Here is a 6,000-nt window from a genome sequence, read left to right as displayed (position 1 = left end):
TTAGCAAGTTACAGTGGCAAGGACAAACTTCCTTTAACAGGCAGAAACCTCCAGCAGGACCAGACTCATGTTAGACACACATCTGCTGAGACCGTGTTGGAGAGAGGGATAGAGATGAAGAGAGAGAGATGATAGAGGTGGATAGTAGTAGTTGTAGCAGCTGGAGTCTGGCACATCCACACCATGGCAGAGATCCAGAGGAACCTGCAAGACAAGGGAGCTCATGGACTACAGAAAGGTCTATGGTTAGTAACTTTAATGGGAAATGAAGAGTTAAGACATTGTTTTGTAGTTGCACTGACATGGTACAGAGGTTGTTAATGCAAACATTTGGTTCTTGCATATCAAATTAACACCCAAGAAGAAGTAAGAGGCCAACGCAGAGCGTAAGAGGAATGAATGTGAGCAGCGTGAGTTTTGAATGGAAGCATTTTACTTCAGTTACTGTAGTTAAAACTCAATGAAACATGAGAGGGATGTCTTGAAATATGTGCACATGTGCTCTTCTCACTTTCTTCTTCTCGTCTTAAAGATCAGGCCTGTTCTCTCAAATGTGTTTCTTTCTGCAGTGAGGATGTATCCTCTGCAACCATGTACTGTATAATGTCACACTCTACGTTATTGTTGACATTAGATTCATCTTCCTGAGCGTACCTGAGAATCGCTCGCTCTCCCGTTTCCCTTATATATCATTCTAAGGCACGAGTATCATGGTCACTGAGTGTGCACAGTGAAGCACACCTTCCGTCCTTATTTGCTGATGTCTTTCTTTCACATCAGGCTAAATGTAGATGTCACTTTATTCACTGTTCCTATGGAAACACTGAGGAGTCTCCATATAGCAGGAGCTTCTGCCCCTAAAATGAACTCTCTTTCAATGTCACTGGCTGGTTATGAGGGTGATTTTATGATATAGTAGTCAGGACAGTGTTTGATGGTTATAAGGGTTATAAATGGCAACATAATAAACCCCACAGTTCTAAAATGATCTTTCCATTTCCACCTCCAATAAAACATATATAAATCATTAAGCCTGTTATGTATTTTTTTCATATCTCAGCTAATACAAGAAATGATGGTGTGTGATGGTTGATGTTTATCTCTGCATAAACCAGAGCTGTAAAACTACTGTGCTCTCTGAAATACTAAATAAGGATTCATATCTCTCCACGTGCTTTGTTTCCTACACTCAGCCAAGGTTGCTCAATGTGAGTGTTTAATTCTACTGCAAATAGACCACCAAAAGAAACTAGGATATGTCAATGAATCAATCTTTATTCTTTTTTTTTTTTAAGTTATATTTTTGGGCATTTTTGCCTTTAATGGATAGGACAGCTGAAGAGAAACATGAAATGTGGGGAGTAGACAGTGGGGAGAACATGCAGTAAATGGTCAAGGCTGGAATCGAACCTGCAAACTCTGCAACGAGGGCTATAGCCTCTGTATATGGGACCCGCTTAGAATGCTCGGTTAACGACGCCCCAATTGATCAATCTGTAGTAGAACAATCACTCACACTGAGCCACCAGCAGTCCTGGACCACCGGTCATTCTGTGAATCTTCAGAACTTGGTGACCAAAGTCAGGCCAAAGCTAACTCAACAAGGGGTCTACAGACTACAGTTTAGAAGACGGCAGCCTGGAAAGATGATGTTAAAGCTACAATTACAAACCAGCTAATGCTGGATCCAATCTAATCTTCAGTCCGGGAAGCCTAATGTCTGTGATTGACCTCTTAACGATGACAGATGTACTGTCCGACTAAGTGATTAATGCAACCTTAGTTCAAAGATTTGTATTCCAGATAAAGTTAGCAAAATATCTTTCTGTATAATTTTAAAATTAAATTGTGGATTTATTACCTACCACACCTCTGTTGTGTTTGTCACTTTACATTAGTCTGCTCTGGCTCAGTGAAGCAGCACTGTGTTGTTTTGTCAACAGAACTCAAACTTCTGATGGTCCATGAGAGGATATGAAGGGACGCCGTTGTGTGCTCAGATCCAGTGTTATGTTTCAGCTGTGCGTCCCATTAGGAAGCCTTTAATTTCTCACTGCAGAGCTCGGTCTGATCCACAGAGCCCCTAGGAGCTATAAAATGTTGATTTATTCCCTCTCCTACTGCTCTGCACATTGAGCCCGGAGAGAAGCTAATGATGTACTGCTGCAGCTATTTAAACCACTGTTTGAACACTGGTTTAAATATGGAAGAGGAAGTAAGAAATTAGTATCAGTTTTGCTGCTGTGATTCCAGCCTGCCAGCCTGCTCCCAGACACAGTGACTTGCAGTTCCGCAGCCCTCTTTAGAAGAGCAAAGACAAATGTGCGCTCAAAGAGGAAAGTTTAGTTTGGAGGGAGAATTTAATTAAAAAGAATGACTTCATCTGGGAAACATATGAAAATGAGGTTTCACGAGCACTTTACTGTTTATCAGTTTAAGAACAGGGTTTCAGCTCCAAACAGAAATAAAAGACTCAGTGCAATTGACTTTTGAGAATAACATTTTCCTGTTTGGATGTGATGTTATCTTCTGAAGGCACGTTTATTCTCTATTTTAAAAAAAGACTACTTTCTCTTAGTGTTCCACGTGACATTTCAAAACAAGTTCTACGTCACACATTATTTCCACAAAGAGGTGTTCTTGTATAATGTAAATATTCTGCATGTGTTCACACGTGTTCAGTCTCTGCAGGTTCATGTTAACTAAGATTTACTGAGACTTCAGAGGACTGCATGAACCCCTGCTGCTCTGACTCTTAAACTCAAAGTGCCCTTTAATTAGGTTTAAAAGAATAAATAGATCTACTATCTCTTTACCCGGCTCCACAGATACATCGATTGAATCCAAACATCAGGCTGGGAGTTTGATGCTTTTAGGACTCTGTTGACCTTTCTTTGGAGGAAAAAAAGACAGTACGGGTAATAAAACAAACATTGGGAAGGAATATTTTGTTTATGATACTGTATTGATATTTAACCTTTTTGCTCCCTGATACAGACAGGTGTTAAATCCTTTGCTCTGACGGCACATGTAACAGGGACACTACTTTTCCCGTATGTTTTCTTAAATTAAATCATCAAAATGTTATCCTACAATTAGAAATAAATCATGACATATTGAATATTTCCAGTTTAGTTTTACTTCCTGCCCTTGTGTGTTTCCCTCCTCCTTTGATTACCCTCATAAGTTTTACACCTGTGTTGATTACCCTGTGTATTTAGTTTCTCTGTCTCCCTTGTCCCGTGTTCGATTATTGTAAGTCTTCCTTGTGTTCACTGTGTTTCTTTTATCTTTGTGTTTCCTTTTGAATTTAGTTTCTTAGACATTTTATTAAGTTTTGATTGTACCTTTTTCTTCTTTTATTATTTAAATATTTATTTTTCTGCACATGGGTCCCCCTGTTTTTCCCATTGTGATGCCTTATTTGAAGGGAGCACAATAGAATTTATCATTGTCATTAAAACTACAACAAACACCTCTTAAGATGTTCTTTATTGCAAACTCTGTGCTGAGAAGATAGTTCACACCCATTTGTCTTAAGAATGTTAAAGGTGACATATCATGCAAAATCGACTTTTAATGGTTCTCTACCTGAAATATGTTTCCCTGGCATGTCTACAAACCCCCCGAGAATGAAAAAAAATCCATTCTGCCCCTGTTTTGATTTCTACACCTTTCTATAAATGTGTGCTGAAACGAGCCGTTTCAGTTTTCAGTGTTTTTCATACGTCACAACGTCATCCGGTCTGTAACGGAAGTCAGAGCTCGGAGCTTGTTCAGCCCATAGACTGTATATAATACAACTCAACTCCTCCTCTGTTTTTCATTACCTGCACACGTGTGTGCTAACAAGGAGCTTAGGAGGGAGGCATGCTAGTTGTAGGCTGTCTTAATAAACACAAAGGTCGGTTTTACTCCCCACATCTGCAGATTTGAAGATCTAGTGGATGATTTTTAGTTTTCATGGAAAAGTGCTAGCGCTAGTTAGCATAGCCACATAGCTACATGTTCGTAGCTGTGTACTAAGACACACGTCTACATACTGACAAATAAAACAACAAGAAACACTAAATCTGTGACCAATCATTCAGAAAGGTCCTGCTGCAGGTGCCTCTCCATCAGGATCAGATTCTGGATCAAATTCAGAGGGTTGAAGTAACATGGGTCTGTGAGCAGCCATGTATATTCAGCCAACATGTAAACATTAGATCAACGTGCTGGAGAACCGAGGCCACATCCACTTCCTGAGGGGGCGTGGTCAGAGAGCTCATTCTCGTTTCAAGGCACAGACACAGAAAACAGCCTGTTCTGAGCAGGGCTGAAAAAGAGGGGTTTACAGGCATGCCAAAATCTGATTTCAAAGTGGTTTTTTGAGCATAAACTTTAAAGACATGTTTTGGGGACCTCTTAGACCAATATATTTAGATGAAAAAGAGCGTAATATGTCACCTTTAAAAGGTGTAAGACGTCAATCAAAAATACAAATAACAGAATATATAAGTAAGGCTTAAGAGGTTTTTGAACAGGGATGTCTCGATTTGAAGCTTCTTATTACCAAGCTTTCTAACGAATCCTCCAGCCGTGTTTCGTACTTCTGATTTGTCAAAATCCCCTGAAAATGGTCATTAAATCTGAAAAGTAAGAATGACATCAGGGACAACTAGATCTCTAATCGAAAACAAGATCTCTCATCTGATAAAAAAAATCATTCTGCTGAAAATCTGGCAAATTTCACCTCTGCCTGTTGACACTTTGGCAAAAACACTGATAGCATCAGCAAACAACATGAATCATATTTTTAATAGAGCACGAAACTTTAGCTTAGTGATTGATAGCTTACCGGTTACAAGCAGAGAAAATAAAGCAAGAGTAGGGAAACCTTGCACTAGCGTGGGTTGTTAAAACACACAAGGAGCTGAGTGAAAGAGACGTCTAACAAATTGAAGAAAACAGACATAAAGCGACCACAAACCACAACACAGTATGAGCTCTGTCAGAGTTACAGATAGACTGAGAAGTTGCAGGAAGAGGACCTCACACAGGTGTTGCTGTGATGACTAATTCTGATGACTGATGACGGTATCCAGGTAAGGATTATCCCCTACACGTCACAGTGACACAGTTTGGTGCACTTGAGCAGGAGGAAGCCAAAATCTGCACATGCTGAAATAAATCACAATATTTTGTATGATCTACAAGTTAGAAGAAGATCATCATGAATTGTTTTCTACACCATATTTGGATTTATTATCTTAACTCGTGCAACCATTACACATGAGGCAGTAAAGTAAGGGGTTCATTTGACCCACTGCGGCTGCTTTTCATAATAATAATGTTCCTTTTTGTCTTATTTTGAAATCCCATTGGCCTGTAACAAGCCCTGTTTGAGCCCTCCTCTGACTTGGTCACACTAACAATCAAAAAGCTGCATATTTCAAACACACACACACACACACACACACACACACACACACACACACACACGCACACATGCACACGCACAAAGGCTAAACTGTGGCCTACTTTGATAACATGAAATTGCTGTAAAAGAAGTGTAGCTGGTCTGCACACTGTCCAGAGAACAGCGTGACCTGATTGGTCCTGCATGCAGAGTCCGCACGACTAAGATTCATGAGGTTTGAAACAGGGACAGCAAATTACCACAGCCATTCCTTACAGCTGGGAGAATTAGACTTTGCGTATAGCACTGGTGTTGAGGTGAAAAACTGAACCCCTCACAGTATGAATCAGGGAACGTGCTCATGATTTAGTGGATCGAGCCAGATGAAAAGAAGTCGTTGCTTGAACCTTAGTGATATTAAAACACCTGACTTACCCACAATTCTTTGCAAATTAGTTTCATTAATCAAGAACTGAAGAGATGTGTTGAACATATGACGTGTAAATTCAGTTAATATCAATACCACTGTGGCACCTGCAGTAATCTAATAACTGATTTATTGAGCACGATCTGATTAATAAGAGAGGATTATAGCAAGA

Source organism: Notolabrus celidotus, chromosome 12 (genome assembly GCF_009762535.1).
Source record: "Notolabrus celidotus isolate fNotCel1 chromosome 12, fNotCel1.pri, whole genome shotgun sequence".
In the NCBI taxonomy this organism is placed as follows: Eukaryota; Metazoa; Chordata; class Actinopteri; order Labriformes; family Labridae; genus Notolabrus; species Notolabrus celidotus.
Note: the sequence above shows the minus strand (reverse complement) of the source record.